Genomic DNA, 23,084 nt, shown 5'->3' with positions numbered 1-23,084 from the left:
CAATAATATTCTTTCAAGACATAAGTCTCAACAAAATACTAACACAAAGTACATAAAATACAAATGTAAACGTACAAGCAAAGCTTCTTGGGCGATTCACACAACAGATTTGGAGGAAAGAACACAAGAACATGCGGTCTCCGAGCTGTGATCAAAATGGCTGCTATGCATTGCGTTCCTGATGCTATAATCATAGCAAATAAAGTTTTGTCAAACTGAGTTTTAACTTAAATCTATGGTAAACAGCGCTCTCCAGTGGTTAGGAAAAATAATGCTGTACATGGCATAACAGTCAGTTTGAGTTCTTCTCAAGCAAAATGCTCTTACATTAATGTGAAAAAAAAGATGGTCAAGATCAAGACAAAATAAGATCAAACAAGCTCTTTAACAGTATCTGGAAACATCACATTTAAATTGCTTTACAATAAAATCAACAATAGCTGGTTAAGAGTATCTGCAAGGGTGACGCAGTAGCGCAGTAGTTAGTGCTGTCGCCTCACAGCAAGAAGGTCGCTGTTTCAAGCCTCAGCTGGGTCAGTTGGTATTTCTGTGTTAAGTTTGCATTTTCTCCCTGCGTTCATGTGGGTTTCCTTTGGGCACTCCGGTTTGTCCCACAAGTCCTGAAATTTCTGAGAGACGGCGCATCGGTAGACTTTAGCCTGTCTTTGAGCAGAGCAAAGACAGTTGATGTTGTTCAACCACAAGATGGTGAAAGACACCGCATAATAAGCCCTTAGAGGATTAAAATCAAGGCAAGGCAAGTTTATTTATATAGCACATTTCATACACAGTGGCAATTCAAAGTGCTTTACATAAACAGGAATAAAAGAAACAAGTATAAGAGAAATAAAAACAAATAATAGAAATGATAAAAATAAAATAAAATAAAAGCTGATAAAATGTGTTATAAAAGAATTAAAAAGAAGAGAAAAACATAGTAGTTCGATCTGTCGGACGTAGCACAGTGCTCATTCAGTAAAGGCACAGCTAAACAGATGTGTTTTCAGTCTTGATTTGAACGTGCCTAATGTTGGAGCACATCTGATCATTTCTGGAAGCTGATTCCAGCAGCGAGGGGCGTAGTAGCTGAAAGACGATTCACCCTGCTTTGACTGAACTCTTGGGATTTCTAATCTATTTGATCCTAAAGATCTGAGTGATCTGTTGGGTTTGTATTCAGTGAGCATATCTGTAATGTATTGAGGTCCTAGGCCATTTAGTGATTTATAGACCAGTAATAGTACTTTAAAATCTATTCTGAATGTAACTGGGAGCCAGTGTAAAGACCTGAGGACAGGTGTGATGTGCTCTGATTTCCTGGTTCTGGTCAGAATTCTGGCCGCAGCGTTCTGGATGAGCTGCAACTGTCTGACTGTCTTTTTGGGAAGGCCAGTGAGGAGGCCATTACAGTAATCCACCCTGCTGCTGATAAAAGCATGAACAAGTTTCTCTAAGTCTTCACTGGAAACAAAGCATCTAATTCTTGCAATGTTTTTGAGATGATAGTATGCTGATTTACTAACTGCTTTGATATGACTATTAAAACTCAGATCTGACTCCAGAGTCACACCAAGATTCTTGACCTTATTTTTTGTTGTTTGACCCTTAGAGCCAAGGTACGCATTCACCTTGAGAACCTCATCTCTGTTCCCAAACGCAATCACTTCAGTTTTCTCTTTGTTTAACTGAAGAAAGTTTTGGCACATCCAATTGTTAATTTCATCGATGCATTGGCAGAGGGTGTCAATAGCCCCGTTTCCACTATAGCGCCTAAAGCGAGCGAGCCAAGGCCAGTCGCGTTTCCATTATCACTTCCGGGGCGTAATCGGGCCAAAGCGGGGCTTCCTTGGGGCCAGCGTCCGGCCTTTTTCGGCCCGCCGAATACCTTGGGCCAAGGAGGGCCAACTGGGGCTTCGGGGCGGGGTTACGTACAAAGGCGGAGTTTTCCTGTCAGGTAAAGAGGAGACAAGATGCTTTCTTCCCTTACATTTGTTTTGCTATCGCGCTTGATTAACTCACTAAGAAGAAGAAAAAATGGGTAGCAGACAGTACTGGTCAGTTGAGGACACCAGGGCTTTTCTGAACATTTGGGCCGAGGAAAATGTTCAGAGGCAAATAGACGGCGTTTTCAGAAATGAGGACGTTATCAAGTACATCGTTGCTGAGCTAGCGAAAGCACAAATTCAGCGAACAACGGTACAAGTCAATAAAAAGAATTTATGAGAAATTGAAGAAATTGCGAGCACAGTATAAAGCGATCAAAATCCACAATGGTCAGAGCGGCGCCCACCGGAAAAATTTCCCGTGGTCTGAAATCATGGACGGTGTGCTAGGTCACCGACCCTCCGTTAGTGGGGAGACCACCAGAGATTCGATGGCAGCTAACCTTACAGTCGGTAAGTAAACAAAACAAAGTAATGGAAAAAAAATTGTGTATACATAAGGATAAATCATTTACTGCTGTAAATTAAGATATTATTTGTTTACTCTGCTATTACAATTTTTTTTCTTAAGGTGCTTTGTAGTTATGTAAAAATAAATGTTGCAACCTTAAAATGTGTTAAAGAGTTTTTTTTTTTTCTTTCAAAGCTACTTTATGTTACTAACTAGATTGTTAACATACCAAACTGCTGACATGACACTAGTGGCTAATATGTTTATTTTTATTTTTTGTTGTGTGTGCTAGATTTGCCATCAAACAACACTGCCATGGAGTTGAGTGAACTGGAGGATGGTCCATTGCAACCACTTATTTCTTCTACCCCTGGTATGTTTGATTACAGAGATGAGACAAAATAAGAGAACCTTTTTTTTTTGCCAGTACATAATTATTCCTGTATATGTATATTACAGAGAGACATGACAGCACAACCGGTATTAGAGGGGGATCACACCACATTCCACCGAGGACACGACCAGGTATTTAGAGTTTATATTTATTGTGTAAACTTCACAAAAGTAAGCCTATGTGCATACAAAAAGTATCCTGTATTTGAGGCTTACTTTTTTCATTTTTTTTCTCTACAGAATCTCGAAAGCGTAAGGCAACCTCCTTGTCCAGGGACTTTATGCAGTACATGCGTGAGCAGACCCAAGAACAAAGAGAGGCAGAACAGGAACTGAGACGGGAGGACAGAGATGCAGAGATGTTGATCCGACGGGAGGAGCTGGCAGCTTATATGCAATTACAGCAAAAAGAAATGGATAAAAGGCAGAAGGACTCTGACGTAATAAATTCAATTCTTGGTAGCTTGGCAGCTGCTCTTCTGCCAAAAAAGTAGAGCAGTCTGTCCAAGTCGCATCTGCTATAAAGTACTTTTAGCACCTTTGTTATTTTAAGCACCTTTGTTATTTTAAGCACCTTTGTTATTTTTGTTTGTTGTGTTGCACCTTCGTAATTTGCACTATTGTAAAAAATGTATCACAAATAAAAGCTCTTTTCTTTCAGTAGTTGTGTATTGTGCTTGTTGTGTATTAGGAATATACAAATTTACATCCTGTTTCATAGTAAACCATAAGAATATGTGGAGGTCTATGTATGAGGTTTACTGCTCTTATGAAATAGCATGCTTTATTTTAATGAATAAAAGTAAATTTTTATTTGAGGTATCAAAACAGGTATTGTTAGAATAAAATACGCTTGCTAACTGTTGTCTAGTAATGATCATTGTCTGTAACGACTCTAATGCTTTGGGGAATCAAACAGTTATTGTAATAGACAAGTATGCCTATTTGTCTTCTGAGATGTAAAGCAGGTCCTATTCAGGTAAATTGGTTTAGCATATCAAGTAGGCATTGGCATGAACCGTCATACCTGACAATGGGTTTCTTATATGTAAAAAGCTTCTATTCAGGTCAAGGTTTAGTCTGTCAGGCAGCTATTATGAAAGATGATTGCACGTAATCACAAGCCATTTATTTTAATGGCTACCCCTTCACACATATTTTAATTGCATTGTTGCAAACCTGTAACAGGATCAAGTGTAGTTCTGTGCTATGTAACAACAAACAGTAATTACACCTTGAAGAAAAATAAATCTGAGAAAAGGTTTAGTTGGTGTATCGGGTTTATCAAATAAAAATTTATGTGTACTATGGTGTAGATATGAAAGTGAAATCTTTTCAGCCAGTTAACATGTATAAATGGTCTATACAATACATTTAATTTATGATACTGTTACTATATAAATCTAAATGTCAAGTTGTGTCACAGATTTGATAGTGAAAAGCACCACAAAGATAATTCTAATGTGTAGTTTTCAGTATTTTATTTCTTAACAAAAAAACAATGTTACAATTATTGTTGCTGCATGAAATACTGTTGCAGAGCAGTTCTTGCATCTGAAGTGTCATTACCAAGATAATCTGGTCTTTCAACATCTGCATCAGCATCATCAGAGGACCATTCTGGCACAAACCTGTCCATGTGTAATTCACTCAAGTTATGCAGTGTACAGCATGTCTCAACCATATCAACAACAACATTTACAGTGCAGTCATTTCTTTTACTAAGACATTTCCACCTGCCTTTCAAGCGCCCAAATGCATGCTCAACTACACAGCGGGCTCGACTTGTTCTCATGTTGTAAAGTTCTTGAGCCTCTGTGAGCCTGCCGGTGTCTGGATATGGTTTTAACAACCATTTCTGCAGTGGATATGCAGAGTCGCCAAGAATGAAATAGCCTACATCAGTTCCGCATATGTTCTTTACTCTGCCGGGAAAAGCTGTGGTGGATGTTGCCCAGGTCCAAAGGCATGATTTTTTCAGGACGCTGGCAACAGGTTAGCTACTGTTCTATACTCAGTTGTTGATGCTAGCTTATAGAGTGCAATGGCAACACGTTTTGCCAGAGGAATGCACAATCTGAATGACGTGTCTAGTCGCTGTAGTGAGGGCTTAAGCGTTGTACAAATGTATCTGAACGTTTCTCTAGAGACTCTGAAGTCCTCCAGCCACTGGTCATCTGTGTACTTTTGAGCGGTGTTCTCCCACCAGTCACTTGTTCTACTGTAGGCCCACACTTCAGATGTACGCAGTATGTTGGTGTAGTAGTGATGTACCATCTGAAAAATAGAGCAAAAAAAAGGAACAATTAGTAACTATGGATAGACATATACATTACAATACATTCATATCAGCTAATCTGTTTATAAACCAACACAAACCAGTTATTTAATAGAGGCAAAGTTGGTTTAATATTCGCACATTTGTTCATTTAGCAGTCTCTATATTGTTTAACATGTTAATTTGAAAATTCAATTGTAGTTGGCATGCAAGTATGACTTCTATATCACATTAACACTTCCATAATGTACTGTGAATATATCATAATTGACTGTGAACAATGTTGTACTCCGATAGTCATTTGCTGCTAATATGATTTTCTTATTTAGAATTTGCCAATAATTATTTTCTGAAATTATATTATTAAGGAGAAAGTCTGAATATTTGAATATAAAACCAACTTTACCTCTATGTTATTTATACAATCTGAAATCTCCTGCCACTCTATATGCTATAATACATATGTAATACATTAATAGATTTTTATGATTTATTAACAGTCAATTTTATAACAAAAATGACAATCACGACAAATAATACCATGTATCAACCACTATAAACACACACACACACACACACACACACACACACACACACACACACACACACACACACACACACACACACAGCCCAAATACTCAAAAGAAATATGCAACATCAAAATACCACAATCAGAATACCACAATTATAGAATACCACGTTACTTTTAAAGCTTTTTAGTACGTTTTTATGCATATATGCTACTTTAAGAGCAAGAAATGAAATACTTATCATCCGGTTACATCCTTACAATCGATGGCATTAACAACAACACGGCATATATGATGGTATTTACAAACAACAAAATGCTACAAAAACAATCACGGGAAATATTACCATGTTCATCCACTGTTGCCGTTGCAGTTGTCGTTGTATACGTCGTTCTCGTCGCTCGGCTGCTCTTTTGCGCCTTGCAGCCAAAATCTGTGTTCAAAGTAAATGCCGCCGAACTCGAATGTCCTTATCCAGGGATCGCTGTCTGGCCTTACACCAACAGACCACAAACAGTAAAAAAGCAATCGCTTCGGTGTTCTCCATCTTCCAGCTCTCGTAGTGATGCCAGGTTGTGTTTGTGGTTATAATTTGAGTTTTTTGTTCCCGCTGAAGTGGGCGGGTTGTGTGACGGGTTGTGTGACGTTTGATTCGGGGGACGTTCTGGGGGCGGTGTTTGCGTGACGCGCTGCGAGCAACTAGCCCGACAGTGGAAACGCGACATGATTTCGGCCTCATTTCTCAACCTCCCGGGCTTTGGCCCGGCCTGGCCCGATTAAAGCCCTGGCTCGCACTGGCCCGATAGTGGAACTGCGGCTAATGAGGCTGTAGTCATTAGGCAGTAAGGCTAGGTAGATCTGAGTGTCATCAGCATAGCTGTGGTAGGAGATTTGTTTTTTTCTCATTATTTGGCTCAGAGGGAGCATATAAAGGTTGAACAGGAGTGGTGCCAGAATTGAGCTTTGTGGGACTCCACATGTCATGGGTGTCCACCTCGACCTATGGTCACCTATACTGACATAGTAACCTCTTCCTTCAAGGTAAGATCTGAACCATTTGAGGACCGTCCCAGACAGCCCAACCCAGTTTTCCAGCCTATCCAGAAGTATGCTGTGATCGACAGTGTCAAATGTGGCACTGAGATCGAGCAGTACCAGCACTGTTAGTTTGCCTGAATCTGTATTTAGGCGGATGTCATTGATTATCTTTATAAGGGCGCTCTCTGTACTGTGATGTGGTCTGAAACCAGATTGAAAATTGTCCAAACACCCCTTGAAGTTTAAGAACTTGTTAACCTGGTTAAAAACAACTTTTTCAATGATTTTGCCAATGAAAGGGAGATTTGAGATGGGCCTGTAATTGCTCAATATGGTGTTATCCAGGTTGCTCTTCTTCAAGAGGGGTTTAACAACTGCAGTTTTAAGTGAGTTAGGAAAAATCCCAGAGAGAAGTGAAGCATTTACCACTTTTAGAAGATCCATTTCTAAACAGGTAAACACCGTTTTAAAGAATGATTTGGGGAGCGTGTCAAGACTGCAGGTTGATGTTTTCATAATTTGCACGATCTCTTCTAAGATTTTGCCATTATTGCCATGAAATCAGACATAATGTCTGATTTCTTAAGTTGTGGTTGAGCTAGTCTGACTTCGACACAACTTGGCTGATTGGATGAGCTGATTGCCTTTCTGATATTATTGATCTTGTCAGTAAAGAAATTAGCAAACTCATTACATTTGCTTTCAGAGAGTAGCTCACTGGGAATCCGACTGGGGGGGTTGTGAGTTTCTCTATCGTTGCAAAGAGTTTACGAGCATTGTTTACGTTGCTGTTTATAAGGCTTGAAAAGAAAGTCTGCCTAGCAGTTTTTAGTTCCATATTAAAAGCACGAAGACTGTCTTTATAGATATTATAATGGACTACTAGTTTCGTCTTTCTCCACATACGCTCAGCTTTTCTGCACTGTCTTTTCGTCATTTGTATTCTTGGGGACCTAGTCCAAGATCCCCTTTGCCTGCTAGTTATATTCTTGGCTTTAACAGGAGCAATGTCATCTATGACATTCTTAACTTTAGAGTTAAACAAATCAAGGAGAGAATCAACAGAGTCTGCAGATATACTTGGTGCTAGCGATATGGCCTTCATAAACTGCTCATTAGTGTTCTCATTTATGCATCTCTTTCTGACAGAGACAGATCTGTCTTTAATAGCTGGAGTGATCAATATGTCAAAGAAAATACAGAAATGATCAGATAGTGCAACATCCTTAACAACAGTTGATGAAATGTGTAAACCCTTAGTTATAAGTAGATCAAGAGTGTGTCCACGATTGTGTGTGGGTCCTTGAACATGCTGAGTCAGATCAAAAGTGTTCAAAACAGTCATCAGCTCTTTTACAGCATTGATTTCTGGATTATCAATGTGAATATTAAAATCCCCAGCAATGGTAAAATAGTCAAATTCAGAGGTTACTAATGATAACAGCTCTGTAAAATCATCAATAAAAGTTGGAGAATATTTTGGAGGTCTGTAGATAATGATCAGTAAGATACGTGGAGCACCTTTTAGTGCTATACTCAGATATTCAAAAGACAAAAAGTCACCAAATGACACTTGTTTACACTCATAGACATTTTTAAACAGGGCAGCGATGCCTCCACCTCTCCTATTGGCTCTGCAAACACTCAAAAAGTCAAAGTTTAAAGGAGCCGTTTCATTCAGAACTGCTGCACTACAGCTGTCATCTAGCCAAGTTTCATTTAAAAGCATAAAATCAAGGCAATTTGAGCTGATAAAATCATTGACTAAAAGTGACTTATTGTTAAGTGATCGGATGTTTAAAAGTGCTAACTTAACAGTTTTAGCTGTTTTTGCTACAGTAGTCTCAGATTTATATTTAATAGACACAAGATTTGAGTGATTTGCTATACGGCCTGAAAAAGTTATCGGTTTTCTGTCATGTAATACAACACATATATGTGTAGAGAAAGCTACAGGCACACTGGGTTCCTGCTTGTTCTGTAAACATCTGATAAAGACACTGTTATCTAAGCAGGCACCCGAGACACATCATGGAGAGCAGTTTTGTTCACCAGCTGAAGATGGTGCGTTGTTGTTTGGGCCCTGGCGGTGGGGCAAATGTCGGAGGGCTCTTCCAGGTGGGCTCAGAGGTGGTTGTGGAGCAGGCCGCTTTTTGGTTGGTAACTGGGGGCTTGCGGCAATAGAGTGTGAAAGTTTAGTTCCAGCATGCACCAGTTCCTCCATCTTTTTTGAGAAACCCAAGAGAGGCGAGCAAGGTGATAATGAGAACGTGTCTGGTGACAGAGGCTGTGGCTCTGGAGATTCTGGGTGCTGAAATATGTTTTCCTGGGTGTTTTCCTGAGGATCATTTTTTAGTGACGAGACATGATGCTGTTCTGATGCGTCACAGTCTGTCTGTGTTGAGCAGAGGGCCAGCGATAGTGTCTCTATCAACATTGGGTGTTTTGGATGCGTAGCGTTATCACTGTCCTTGGGTGATGCGTCAGCCCCAAGTCCACTCGGGAGCTGATTTGAGGTCAGCGTAATTTCTAACTACAGCTGATCAAATTATTATTTAACAGGTAAATTACTTTCTAAGTCGATCTCTCTCTTGTATATGTTGTAGTGCTGTATTTATTTATACCATATATTTGTAGTGTATTGAGTGTGAGATGGGACTTGTATATCAGGAATGTATGTATTTTGTGTTGGCCACTTTTTGTATAAGCCTAAGGCTGCATTTACATTGCAGATCTTGATGATCAATTCTGATTTTGTGACTGTATCCAATTTTTTTTATGACCCGCTTACATCATCACTTAAAAGTGACTCGTATCCGATTGTCTTTATGTTCACTTTACATGGCAAAGATGCAATGACCTGGAAAAAAAGAGCAGGTGCTGAATGACAGCTGATAATAAAAGAACGCTCTTTTCTCTATTTATGTTTCTCTATTTCTGTATTTAATCTGTTTGCAGGGTTTCTTTTTTAATTCTTTTTAACAAGTTGTTTTAGTATAATATATGACAGAAAAGCTCTCATTTGGCCATCTCTAGGCTTTTTTAAACCAGGCATCCCTGGAGTGATTTATGCACTCGATGAATGCAATAGTTTTATAGTTTATATTGTTTACATGGCAGATGTTTCACTTGCTCTCTTTTTAATGACGTGCGACTCAGATTTACAGGTGAATATCCAACCTACCTGTGAAGAAGATTTTTATTTACTAAACCTATATGAAGACACATTTAATTGGGTGAGTGGAGGGCCCTACGAATCTGCCATTATATATCTTTGAAAACAGGTGATAGGTTAAGGCAAAGGGGTCATAAAAGAGCATGAGAGAGGACTTGGGGATGCATTGAGAACCATCTGTGTCAGAAAGGCATGAAATGTAAACAACACATGTTGAAACTGGCATGTATATTTGAAAAGACACATACTGTATGGGAGAGAAGAGTCCAGTTTAGATGTTTGAAACATAGATACTAGTCATGATTAATAAATGTGAACTATATGTGGAAAAACGTGATGATTATATGAGATCTGTACATTATAAAGGCCAACAAGAAGAGGGGTCTTTAAATAGGGGTCGTAAAGGAGTAGGAGCTGGGAGAGGCCTGTTGAACCAGTAAACAGCTGTGAAAACAGAAAGGTGGGAGGAAGCAAGGATAAAGGGGATAGCAAATTTGAGGGACATTGGATTTGAGATGGGTCTGCTCCAGGCTGTCTCTGCTTTTTTGGGAAATTTTCCAATAAATTATATTCTTCTGATATTCATAACCCCAGTCTGAGCTTGATTCATTAAGAAAACAGCCAGAAACCACAACACCTGCTTACACTGCAGATACGAGGTCACAGATGCGATTCATTGGATAAATTTCCACATATGAACAAAGCCTGAATAGTGGTGTGATATGGCAGTATATCATCACTGGTGGGACACTAAGACACACCTCCCACCAGTGCCGATATACAGCCACATTGCACTGCTACTTGTGTGACATTGCTCACAAGTGTCACTGCTATATCACTAAACGTATCGTACTCTGATGTCAAATGAACCCGGGTACAGACCAAAATTGCTATTGTGAAAGCACCCTCAGACATGCAACACATTCCAAAAAAGTTGGCACAGGAGCAATTTAGGGCTAGTAATCAGGTAAATTGGTTTAATAATTGTGCGATTTGAAACAGGTGATGATTGTAATTATGATTTGCTAGTCCTTTAGTAGCAAAGATGGTCAGAGGATCGCCAGTATGCCAGAAAATATGTAGCAAAATGATTGAAATGTTTAAAAACAATGTTCCTCAAAGAAAGATAGGAAGACATTTGGATATTTCACCCTCCACAGTGCATAACATAATAAAATGATTCAAGGAATCTCAGGGAATTTCAATGCGTAAAGGACAAGGTTGCAAGACTAAGCTTTGTACTTTTTAGAGTAGGGTTTAAAATCTGTAATTTTACTTGTACTTAAGTATGATTTGCCTAAAGTATTATACTTTGCTATACTTAAAATCATATATGTTACTGAGTATAAAATAAATATATAAAGAAATGCAATGGAAAAAATGTTAAGCGTGCCCGGAAACCACATCACTGCAGCAGAGCGAGAACAATCTGCGGGTAAAATAGTCTATTTACTGTTGCTGGAGTTGGATTTATTGCCGGAGTTTAGAAAGTTTATCAGCTAAATGCCTGTCAACATCAGCAAGGTAAGCTACTTTAAATGCCTCATTATTAATTTTATCCATGCCTGTGCCCTTATAGGCGTAATATGGAACTTTATGATGCAGAAAATAAATAAATAACATGTAGACAGTTTAAAATGCTTAGTATAAAATATCTCCAATCCATTGTTTAATGTAATGTTTGCACTTGTTACACTATAAATCTCATCACTAACGCTAAAGTCTGATAATCTTCCGTAGAAATGATCTTACGCTGACATATTTCCTACTCTTAGTGTCACATATCCCACATAGTGTGCATTGTATATTGTTGCCATGACAGCTTAAAGCCCTAAACTGACAATTCTGTCACCTATTCGCCCTTTGATGGTAATATGCCTAAGCATGTTTGTCTCTCTGCCTAAGCATGTTTTTTCTCACTATAAAAGTTGTTACACCAAACTGTTGTGATGACGCAACCGCGGCTTGCGCGTGTTGTCTGAAACACTTCACTGCACTTGATCCGCGATATAAAGATCATCACTATGCAGAATAAAGCAGCACATGATATGATAAAGATGGGGATGGATACGGTAAGACTTTTTTTCCCATCACACACGCAATAAGAGCTGAAGCAGCGTGTGCACAGCACAGAAGCAACTCGCAAGTGTTTGCCTACCGGCTGCATCAGCAGCGCCCACCTTACCTACATACCTTTCTATTGTTCTTTTCATCTGCACCAGAGCCCGCGGTAACTTTTTATCACATGTTGTTTAGTGTTTCCTTAACCTGCTACTGTTTATTTTACAAATTATATCATGAAGAACTTGTTAACCTTTCCTGCTCTGTCTCTTTGTGGTGTTAGAGATAGCAGGCGAGATTCACTTATTACTCCAGGGCCGAAGAATATTAGTTTTGGGGTTAACTCCCTACTCTTTTCGTTGCAGCCGCTGAATGAATGAGGACACAAGTAACTTGGTCCAATTATTTATTATTCTCCGTGTGGTACGACTAAATCAGTCACCAAAGAGATAACAGCACTCAAAACAGTCTCCTTGCGAAAAGAAAAGCACTCCTATTTACTGTCTCTCCCTCTCCGCTTCACACACACACACACACACACACACACTCCAAACTGCAGCCCCGCCCCTTAAAGGCCCACCCATTTTACAACACTACCCCCACTCTGGATGGTCATTAGCAATTTATGCCAATCCAGCATAACATATACAGCATAACATGCTTTTTTTGTTTTATAAACACCTTAGGCTAAATGGCTAAAAAGATGACATTACATGAACTCAGTCAGGTTAGGTAACCACCCAATCACCAAATCTGTCTGGTGCTTTTGTCCTTTGACCCAATCTTGTACAGCACTGGGGGGAAATTTGGTCAAACCACCCCCACTGTCCAAAGTATCATTAGGGGAAGAAGACTCCCCATCAGAATAGGCATGAGAAAATGAGGTTTCCTCAGTATTTGTGTCTCCGGCTAGAGTTTGGGTGCTATCAGGCATTTTGCTTTGCTCCATGCTAGCGAACAGCTAGGTGGTGGCACAACACAGGTGGTGGCACTTCCACAGGTTTCCATGCTGTGGCTAGCTTTATGGCCCAATTATTGTCCAATGGCTCACGACTGCAATAGGGCTTTAACTGGTAATGATGGACCACTTTCACCTTGCTTTTTGGCCCCATTTGGATGCGATAGATAAGGTCATCTAACTGTCCCAGGATAAAGAAAGGACCCTCATATGATGGAAGAAATTTCCTGACCTTGTTTTTGACTCTCCGTGTTCCTTTAATGAGAAACCACACAGGATCTCCAATCTCAAATTTTGTGCAACAGCAAGTTTTGTCATACTGTCTCTTTGCTCAGACCACTGACTCACCAAGCACATCTCTGGCTATTGGATGTGCTAGCTCCAACCTTTGTCAGAGGGTTTGAACATACTCAGGAGCAGTGCTAGTTGCATCAGAGTAGGGGGGTAAACCAGCTACCAGGTCTACTGGCTCACTCAGCTCCCGGCCAAACATCATGTAATTAGGAGTAAAGTGAGTAGCGCTGTGTCTGGTTGCTCTGTAGGCCATGACAGCATAAGGAATCATAAGATCCTAGTCCCAGTGGCAATGTTATGCCGTCGTGGACAAGATTTTCTTTAGGGTGGAGTTGAACCTTTCCACCTGACCATCTGACTGTGGTCGGAATGGAGTTGTGCGTGTCTTTTCAATGCCAAAGAGCAAATACATCCTCTTAAATATTTCTGACTCAAAGTTTCGACCTTGGTCGCAATACGCTCCATAGGGGCTCCTGCTCTGACATTTCCCATTGGAGCTGTGGAGTCTTCCGAGGCCTGGCCGTCGATGCACAGCTTATGCAAGTTTGACACCATAGAGCAACATCTTCCCTCATTCGATACCAGTAGTATCACGTCTGGAGCCGTGTCACTGTACACTCAACACCAAAATGTCCACCAATTGGTCCATCGTGCATGTGTTCTAATACTGTAGCCTGGTAAATACGGGACAATACTATCTGTGGGTAAAACCGGACGTCATCTAGGCAATAAAATTGCCTTACCAGAACACCATCTGGCATATACAGCCATTTTCATTTGCTCCAATATGCCTATGTAGCTGGACTATGAGGTGCAACAGAAACCCATGCTGGCCGCTCTCCATTAACCTCCATCCAAGCCCTAATAGGCACGATGTATCTGTCTTTTGGGCCTTCTGAAGTTCCTCCAGGGACCACCCACAGAAAGTTCCAATCTCATCGGCTTCAGTCGTATTCAGTTTTTCACAAGTTACCCCCACTCGACAGGCCATGGGTTGAGCTAGCTGCTCCACTACCCCCACTGGACTTGGCTTCTCCTTTTTGACAACGGAATCCAAGTTGCGTTGTATAGCCTGTTGACAGATATTGTTTATTTGAGGGGTCAAATCTTTGAGCTTGCAAGGACACGATTGTTGGCATGGTGGTCTAGAGAGGGTGTCTGCATTACTGTGAAGCCGACCAGGGCGATGAACGATTTCAATATCATACTCGTCAAGCCTCTCCAACCACCTAGCTAGCTGGCCTTCAGGTTCCTTCATTTTGGTTAGCCATTGAAGACTGATATGATCCGTAAGTACAACAAACTGATGGCCTAAGAGTTACTGGCGTAGTTGTGATGTGAAATCCACTACCACAAGCAGTTCTCCTTGCGTAGTACAATAATTCTGTTCTGTTTTAGACAGCCTGCGGCTCCCATATGCCAATACGCACTCCACACCCTGCTGAACCTGAGATAACACAGCTCCAATGCCGACATTGCTGGCATCAGTGTCTAGAATCATTTTTCCCTCATCCAATGGGTAGCCCAGAACTGGTGTGGTGGTTAACAATTCTTTGAGCTTATCAAAAGCTTTTTGGCATTCTGAGGTCCACTGAAACCAAATGTATTTCCTAGTCAAGGCATGGGGAGGCTCAGCTATGGTGGCAAGTCTTTCACGAATCGTCGATAATATGATGCCAACTCAACAAATAGATGAACTTCTCCATTGGATTTAGGTATGGGCCAATCCTGCACTTTTCGTATTTTAGAGGGGTCGGTGGTTCCCTTGTTCAGAGACAATGTGGCCCAGATATGCTACTTGTCGGCGAAATAGTCAAAACTTTGATGGCTTCAGCTTCAAGTTAGCATTCCGCAGCCTATCAAAAACTTGACTTAGACGCTGCAGCATCTCTGGAACATCATGACCCAGCACTATTATATCATCCAGATACACCAGGCATGTCCCCCACTGCAAACCGGCTAATACCCTGTCCATAAGCCTTTGAAAAGTTGCATGGGTATTACATAATCCAAACAGCATTACATTTCATTCAAACAGCCCCTTTCTGGTGAAAAAGGCAGCGGCTCAGCGGGCTCGTGGCGTCAATTCCACCTGTCAGTACCTGGAGGCCAGGTCCAGTGTGCTGAACCATCGAGCAGTGGAGAGGGTGTCCAGAGTGTCCTGTATACGGGGCATTGGGTAAGCGTCCTTGATGGTGCAATCATTTAAAGCACGGTAATCCACACAAAGACGGTAAGTGCCATCTTTTTTATGAACCATTACTATAGGGGAGGCCCAGCTACTATTGCTGGGATGGATCAACCCAGCCTCTAGACCTTGCTTTACTTGCTGGTCAGCATCTTGTTGTTTTTCTGGAGCCATTCGATGTGGGGGTTGCTTAACTGCCATTCCCGGCAGGGTCATAATATCATGCTGCACCAGATTAGTGTGGCCCAAATCGGCAGGTCCAGTTGAAAATACACTTCCATAATTGCGGACTACTTGAACTAGCTGAGACTGTTTATCTTGGCTAAGATCAGCCACACTCTGATTATACAACTCCTGCAAATGCTGCGGAACAGTATTTTCCCCGAATGACTGAGCACTGGCTGGCCTGCTGACAGACTCTAAAGCTTTAGCAGGTTGAAGGAAACCTGCTATAGATCTTCTTTTAATGGTTACAGCTGTGCTCCCCGGATTAAATATGCGGAGGGGTATGCTCATGGAGGGCTGGGCTTCCACCAGCATGCGAGCAACCAGTACTTTATATTTTTCTACAAAACCCCTGATGGGGCTTAACATCACTTCACCTTTAGGGTGGTTCTTGGAATTAATGTTGCCCCTGACTACATACTCCAAACCTGCCTCAACCACCACTGTTCTGGCCACCCTCACTGCCTGTGTCTTTGGTATATCCATAGCCTGGCAGTATGGCACTTCCTCACCGAAAAGTATGATGCGATTATTCCCGAAATCAAGACGTTCTTGAGCCTGGGTGAGGAATGGATGACTCAGACCTGCTTCCCTGCTTGCGATGTCTGCCACCAAGAAATGCACATTCACTTGTCGATTGTTTATCTGAACTGGAATGTGACTCTCACCTATCACTAAAACATCGCCAGAACCCACCCGCACTATTGTCTTCACTGCTGATGGCTGGAGTGGGGTCCGGAAATCCGGACGGGTGGCATTGTACAGTTGCAAGGGCAACACACTCTTCCGTGCTCCACTGTCCAATACAGCGCAGACATTTAACCCCTGGATAGTCATTTGAATACTCATTTCTTGACTATAATGTTTTAAAAGAATCACAGTGGGTTCTGAGCTTTTGTGGGCAGCCGCTAGAGATGGTTGTTTTCCTAGGTGAGGGGCAATTCCTTTTAATATGCCCAACACCTGTGCAGTTATGACAGCAAATTTCGTCCCATTTAATGTCTTTAGAGCCTCTCCGTGGGGCTGGCATGTGCCGACGCTCAGATGCGACTGCTTTAAAGCTGGTCGTGGAAGTAGTTTTACCATAACTGCTTCATCCCCTTCCCTTACCACAGCTGTGCGGGGATTATGATATGACAGTCCATGCACTCCTGTTTGTGTGAGGCTAGTGACATGCTCTGCTGCTAGCTTAGTGGTTTCTTAACAACGAGCAATGTCATAAGCCTGGGCGAGGGTGTGTGGTCGTTTCTCCAATAGCTTCTGTACAATCTCAGTATCCATTAAAGAATGAGTAAAAACTTCTACCCCTATAGCATCCGTCTTTCTTTCCGTCCGATGACTATAGGCTACTGATACTCTCTCATATATATATCATCCCTTAGTACATGTAGTGATTCCTCCTGTTTGCAGACACGTGTCCCAACTCGATAGCAACTGCAGCAGCATGCTCCGAAGAAGGGCCATATGTGACCTCTATTTCCTCAACTAGATGACTGTAGTCCCACTGAGCTGATCGTGGATTCCTGTGGACTATTTCTCCTGACATTAGATAGTCTCTTTAGTCCAGTGGTTTGCTTTTGCACAGCTCTCGAAGTGATAGAGAAACTCCCTCCATGGGGTGGTACCATCATATTGACCAGGACGCAAAGTGGAGACTCTTTTACGTGGTCAATATTCATAATCACTCTCAAAATTTTGATACTGTGCAGTACGTGGCCGGTGTGCCCATGACTCATGTGGTTCACATATGGGGGAAGAGAATCATAATAACACTGTGGTATTATCACGCTGCTGGAATACGCTAACATATTCGTTGTTTTAGGATGCACTACAACACAGAGCACCAGACTGTGGACTGGCCGCAGGAGTGCTATAGACAAAATCCCCCGCATAAGCATAAGTGAATGGATTCATTCATGGAGTTGTCACAGTAGCTATTAGTGGTTCTGCGGGCATACAGCCACTATTATAGGTGTATGAACCTGGTTCATCACATTCCACATGAATGCCAGAGCTTCTTTCAACATCAGCTTTAAAGGGATTATTGTCAGATAACTGCAACTCCTTATTTGGTATATGACACGCTGCCCATGCATTGGTATGCATCATGCTGGCCACAGATACCGAGCAAGAGGGTGAGTGCACACTGTCAGATCCTAACCCATTTTTTTATCTGTTTCAGAGAATAACCACAGAGGGAGAGTTTGGAAAAGAACTACGGGAAGATGACCGTTTAAAGTATTGCTGGAAGCAAGTCCGAGAAATAGATGGAGAAGTGCGTATTCCAGGGCCTCACCCTCTCCTGCACTTTGTGGTCAGAAAAAGCCTGCTGTATTGTAAAGCACAGTGACGGAGGGAGGAAAATAGTCTACTTGTGGTCCCTAATGCCAAAACGCAGACAGTAATGGAGCTGGCGCACTCCCATCCGATAGCTGGACATCTGGGAGCGGAAAATACCACCCAACGCATCTGAGACCGCTTTTACTGGCCTGGCGTGGAAGCAGAAGTTAAGAGGTTCTGTAGGGAGTGCGCCACCTGTCAGAGGATGTCACCGAAGAAACCTCCCCCAGCCCGCTAATACCCCTTCCCATCACCGAGGTGCCCTTCGAGCGCATTGAGATGGACCTGGTAGGCCAGCTGCCGAAATCCGCCCGTGGTCATCAACACATCCTGGTCATCGTTAACTATGCCACCAGGTAACCCGAGGCTATTCCCCTCCGAGTGGCCAACGCAAAATCCATCGCAAAGGAGCTCTTCCAGTTCATCAGCAGAGTGGGAATTCCCTCAGAGATATTGACTGACCAGGGCACCCCCTTCATGTCTCGGCTGATGAACGACCTCTGTCAACTACTCAGGGTAAAACAGCTTCGCGCATCTGTTTACCATCCCCAGACAGACGGTCTGGTGGAGCGGTTTAACCGAAGAAACGTCACTGTCAGACGTCGCTGTCACTGTCACTGTTCGGTTGCCTCGCTGCGTGTGTTTGGAGTTTAGATTCGCAATTTACATTTTAATCATAAAATACCTCCTCATTCGCTAAGTATTTGCCTCTCCTACTTAGGGTGAACAAACCCTTAATACGTTTATACAAACAAAGCTGCTTTAAAACCTTCTGTCCCTTGAGCATCCGCTTGTTGTTTGTAGCTTTAGCCTGCTAGCACCGCTAGTTAGCTAAAGCCACCGACCTCTTCCATTCACTCATTTTCTCACTTACTGGCTTTGCTCTTCATCCTGTACAATGTCGCTTGTGTGTCTGTCCTTGAGTGCAGGAAAAGCTTCGATGGAGGAGCTGGAGGCAGTGGAGTCCCAGATTCGCTCCATCGAGGTGAAGCGGGCGCGGCTCCGGGAATAACGAGCCATGCTGCGGCTGCCTCATCTGAGGTAAGTAGTATTCTGAGCGCTGCCGAGAGCACCGGTGCTGTCGTCCTCCACGTGGGGACGAACAACACCAGGCTCCGGCAGACTGAGATTCAGAAGAAGGACTTCAGGAGCCTGATCGAGACGGTCCGACGCACCTCGCCCGCCACGCAGATCATTGTTTCTGGACCGCTTCCTACCTACCGCCGAAGAAATGAAAGGTTCAGTAGAACTTTTTGCTCTGAATGAATGGCTATTAACATGGCTTGCATGGTTCGGGATCTGTAGAGCTGCGCATCGTTGGATTTGCTCTTCAGTATTTGGACTGAGCTAAACTGAACTGAACTTAAACACTACAAACTGAACTACACTGTTCCTATTTACTGTTACCTTTTATGTGAAGCTGCTTTGACACAATCTACATTGTATAAGCGCTATACAAATAAAGGTGAATTGAATTGAATTGAATAACATGGTGTAAAGAACAGAAATTGTACAGACTGTGTCTGTTCCTCGTAATATTAGATCAAGAAATGAACGTACTGTGTGCTCCAGAAATAATTTATTAAAAATCAAACCAGAAAAACCGGTAAAAAGTGAAAATACAAATTTTATAAAGCTCGGTCTCCTAAACATCAGGTCACTAGCACCTAAAGCACTTATCATAAATGAAATAATAACAGATCACAACCTTAATGCACTCTGTCTCACTGAAACCTGGCTGAAATAAAATTCCTATATTAATTTAAATGAAGCAACTCCTCCAGGATTTTTATATAAACATGATGCTCGTCAAACTGGTCATAGTGGTGGAGTTGCATCAATCTTTAGTAATATTCTTAATGTTAATCAGAGAAACGGACTTATGTTTAACTCCTTTGAAGTATTAGCACTTAATGTTATGCTTCCAGATATTCTGCAAAAACCTATGTTATCTCTCGCTTTAATCACCATATATAGACCCCCAGGACCCTATGTCAATTTTCTAAAAGACTTTTCTGATTTTATTTCTGACTTACTAGTTAAAACTGATAAAATACTAATTGTAGGAGACTTTAACATCCACATAGATGAAATTATGAATAAAAATGTAGCAGGGCATTAAATTACTGTATATTTCTTTGCATTTTAACTTTGTAAACTATAAAATCATGCGTCTCCTCGCTGTTTGGGTCTCATTTTGTTAGCCAACTGACAACAGTTGTTCACTCCCCTCTTTCTCCCCTGCTCTGCTGGCCACGCCCACTCCTGCCTCTGCACCAAAGAGCATAGAATCACCCAGAGGCGACACTCGTGCGATTTGGAAAACAGCCACTAGATGGCGCAGGGGCCATTTTGGAATGAAAATTGTCTCTTTCAGGTTGTATCTCAGCTTTAATGCACTTTTGAAATAAATAAATAAAAAACAAAGCAGCTGCTTGCCTTTGCGACAGCAATAAGATCCAATGGACAGCCGACCGCTTTCACTCCAAAATGGCAGAATCCGGGGCTGTTGCTGGGTGCTGCTGTTGCAATGGAACTTTCTATTGAGTGTCACCTCTTGCTCATTCTAAGCTTTTTGTCTGCACGCAGAGCTCCACGCCCATTATGATGCATTTTTGGAAAAAATTCTGAGGTAGACTTAAACAGAAAGAGGGAGGTTTTAAGGCCCTTTAATGTCAACACAGAAAAGATATCAAATTATAAATGTTTTAGGAAAAATATCTGTTGTCATTACTGTGGTAAAAAAGGACATTCGATGAGGGAGTTTAGAAAGAATAAAAAGAACTTTAAAGAGATGAACAGGGTAAATTAGCATCTGAACAATTTGCTAATTTCCCTCAACATACCTCTCCCATTATCACTAAACCCATTGAGCTGTTTACAAAGGTGCTAACCATTTTTGAGCTATTGGTGCTTGTTACTGTCCCTGTTAATTTACAATTAAGATGAAAGACTCTTTGTAAAGGCGACGCAGTGGCGCAGTAGGTAGTGCTGTTGCCTCACAGCAAGAAGGTCACTGGATCGAGTCTCGGCTGGGTCAGTTGGCGTTTCTGTGTGGACTTTGAATGTTCTCCCTGCGTTCGCGTGGGTTTCTTCGGGGTGTCAATGGATGTTTCCCAGAGATGGGTTGCGGCTGGAAGGGCATCTGCTGCATAAAACATTTGCTGTTAGCGGTTCATTCCGCTGTGGAATAAAGGGACTGAGCCAAAAAGAAAATGAATGAATGACTCTTTGTAAAATTACTCCAAGGAATCTTCTTCCTTTTTATTGGGGCACTCTGCTTAAGTGCACTCACAGCCTTGAATGTTCACCACATAGTCAAATCACTACCCATTCATGATACCCATACCCATTATGATGTCTGATAGGACTAATGTTCAGTGAATGATAGTCATGTCTGACATTTTAAAGTTTGCCCACTACACTCAGGGACAGAACAGGACACACAAACCAGTGAGGAGCCTGGAACAGAACTGAATGCAATAGGCATCATGGGCTGCACCATGTGGTGAAGATTCCCTATCTTCCCCATCAGTTAGTCCATCCACACCTCGCTGTTTTATAGGTGTCATAACTTTAAGATTAGGGGACAGAAAATACACAACACTATACGATCACCTGAATAACTAGACACATGAACTGTATGATCATACAAGTATATGCATAAATGCTAGTCTGCTGTTTCTTTGTTTTCTTGCATGCAGGTAAGCACATACCACTGCATCTTCTCAAGAAATACTCTATTCCAGAGAATCACTACAGGAATCCATGAATGACAGAAAGTCATCAGATCAACTCTGCTCTGAAGAGGAACCACCAAGAAACAGACCTCACAAAGGACTGTACGTGATTCACAAGCCACAGACTTTCAGTAGATCTACAGTTTGACTACATGATTTTTTGTGTCATTGTGTAGGATTTATGACATTCCCATCGATTGTCATAAACATGTGAACAGTTTTTAAAATCTACACTTACATCTACGTACAGTAGATATTAAAAAACGACACAGAATAAGTTAAATGTTGAAAGTTAAATGACTGGAAGATGGGGCCTATGTTATCAAACTGAAGCCATTGAATTGATTTAAAAAGGTTTTAAATTTTCATTTTGTGAGAGTTTTTTAAATAACTCTCAAAAGGGGAACTGTGGAAATGTAAATTTATATAATCTAGTTTCAAATGAACACTAATCTCTATATAACTGAAAATTGTATTCTTTAGTTTTTAATTAGCTAATTTCATTCAAAACTCTAGCTTGGGTGTTACAATAAAACATCTCAGTTCAAATAATAATAATAAATAATAATCCTTTACATTTATATCACACTTTTCTAGACACTCAAAGCGCTTCACACAATTGGGGAATCTCCTTATCCGCCAAAGCACGGATGTGTATATTGTCTAACAAATTGCTCGGTAACACTTTTGAGCTGCTTAAGTAACAGGACGAGTTTTGTCTCCAATACTTTATTTGCACTCTTTGTTTTCATGCTAAAATGTATCATGAATGGGTACTAATATACTGATGAGATTGGGGCTGTGGAAAGGCAACAACTGACAACAACACTTCATTTACATGCTTTGTTTAGCCATCTCCACCCTGCCACCCCCTCCTCCTAAAACATATTACAGGCTCATTTTAGACTTGCTTTCAGACTTGTGATAAAACTTGCAGACTGCAGACCTTGTAAGAGACTCCTATAGGCTCTTACAGACTCGTGGATTCTTGGAGGTGGTGTATGACAGCAGATTAACTAATACATCTAAATAGGTTTCTGCTTGTTCAAGTCTCCTGGACTGGGTTCTCTCAATTTATTTTATTTTTAATTTTTCCAACAGTCTCCAATGTATGTTTGTACACAAATGTCAAAAGCTGTGTGAAGTTATGGTCCATGGTTTTTGACATGTTCGTACACATACATAATAAGCAGACGAAAGCAGCAATAAAAAATCTAAAGTAAAAACTATATCAAGAGTACAGCATGCAAATCACAGGGCAATTGGCAATGAGAGGGTAATTGGCAGTCAGAGGGCAATTGGCACTTTTGGCAGTGTTCCAATGACATGGCAAATGATGGCAGACCGATACTGGGACAACCCATTTCAATGGGATTCCATTGCCATTGCATTGATGGCAGTATGGCAGCTACTGTACTGCAAATAGACCAACATATAAATGCTGTACAGGTGGCCAAAATGTGTGATTCT

This window comes from Danio aesculapii, chromosome 19, assembly GCF_903798145.1.
Source record: "Danio aesculapii chromosome 19, fDanAes4.1, whole genome shotgun sequence".
In the NCBI taxonomy this organism is placed as follows: domain Eukaryota; kingdom Metazoa; phylum Chordata; class Actinopteri; order Cypriniformes; family Danionidae; genus Danio; species Danio aesculapii.
This window is presented reverse-complemented; position numbering follows the sequence as displayed.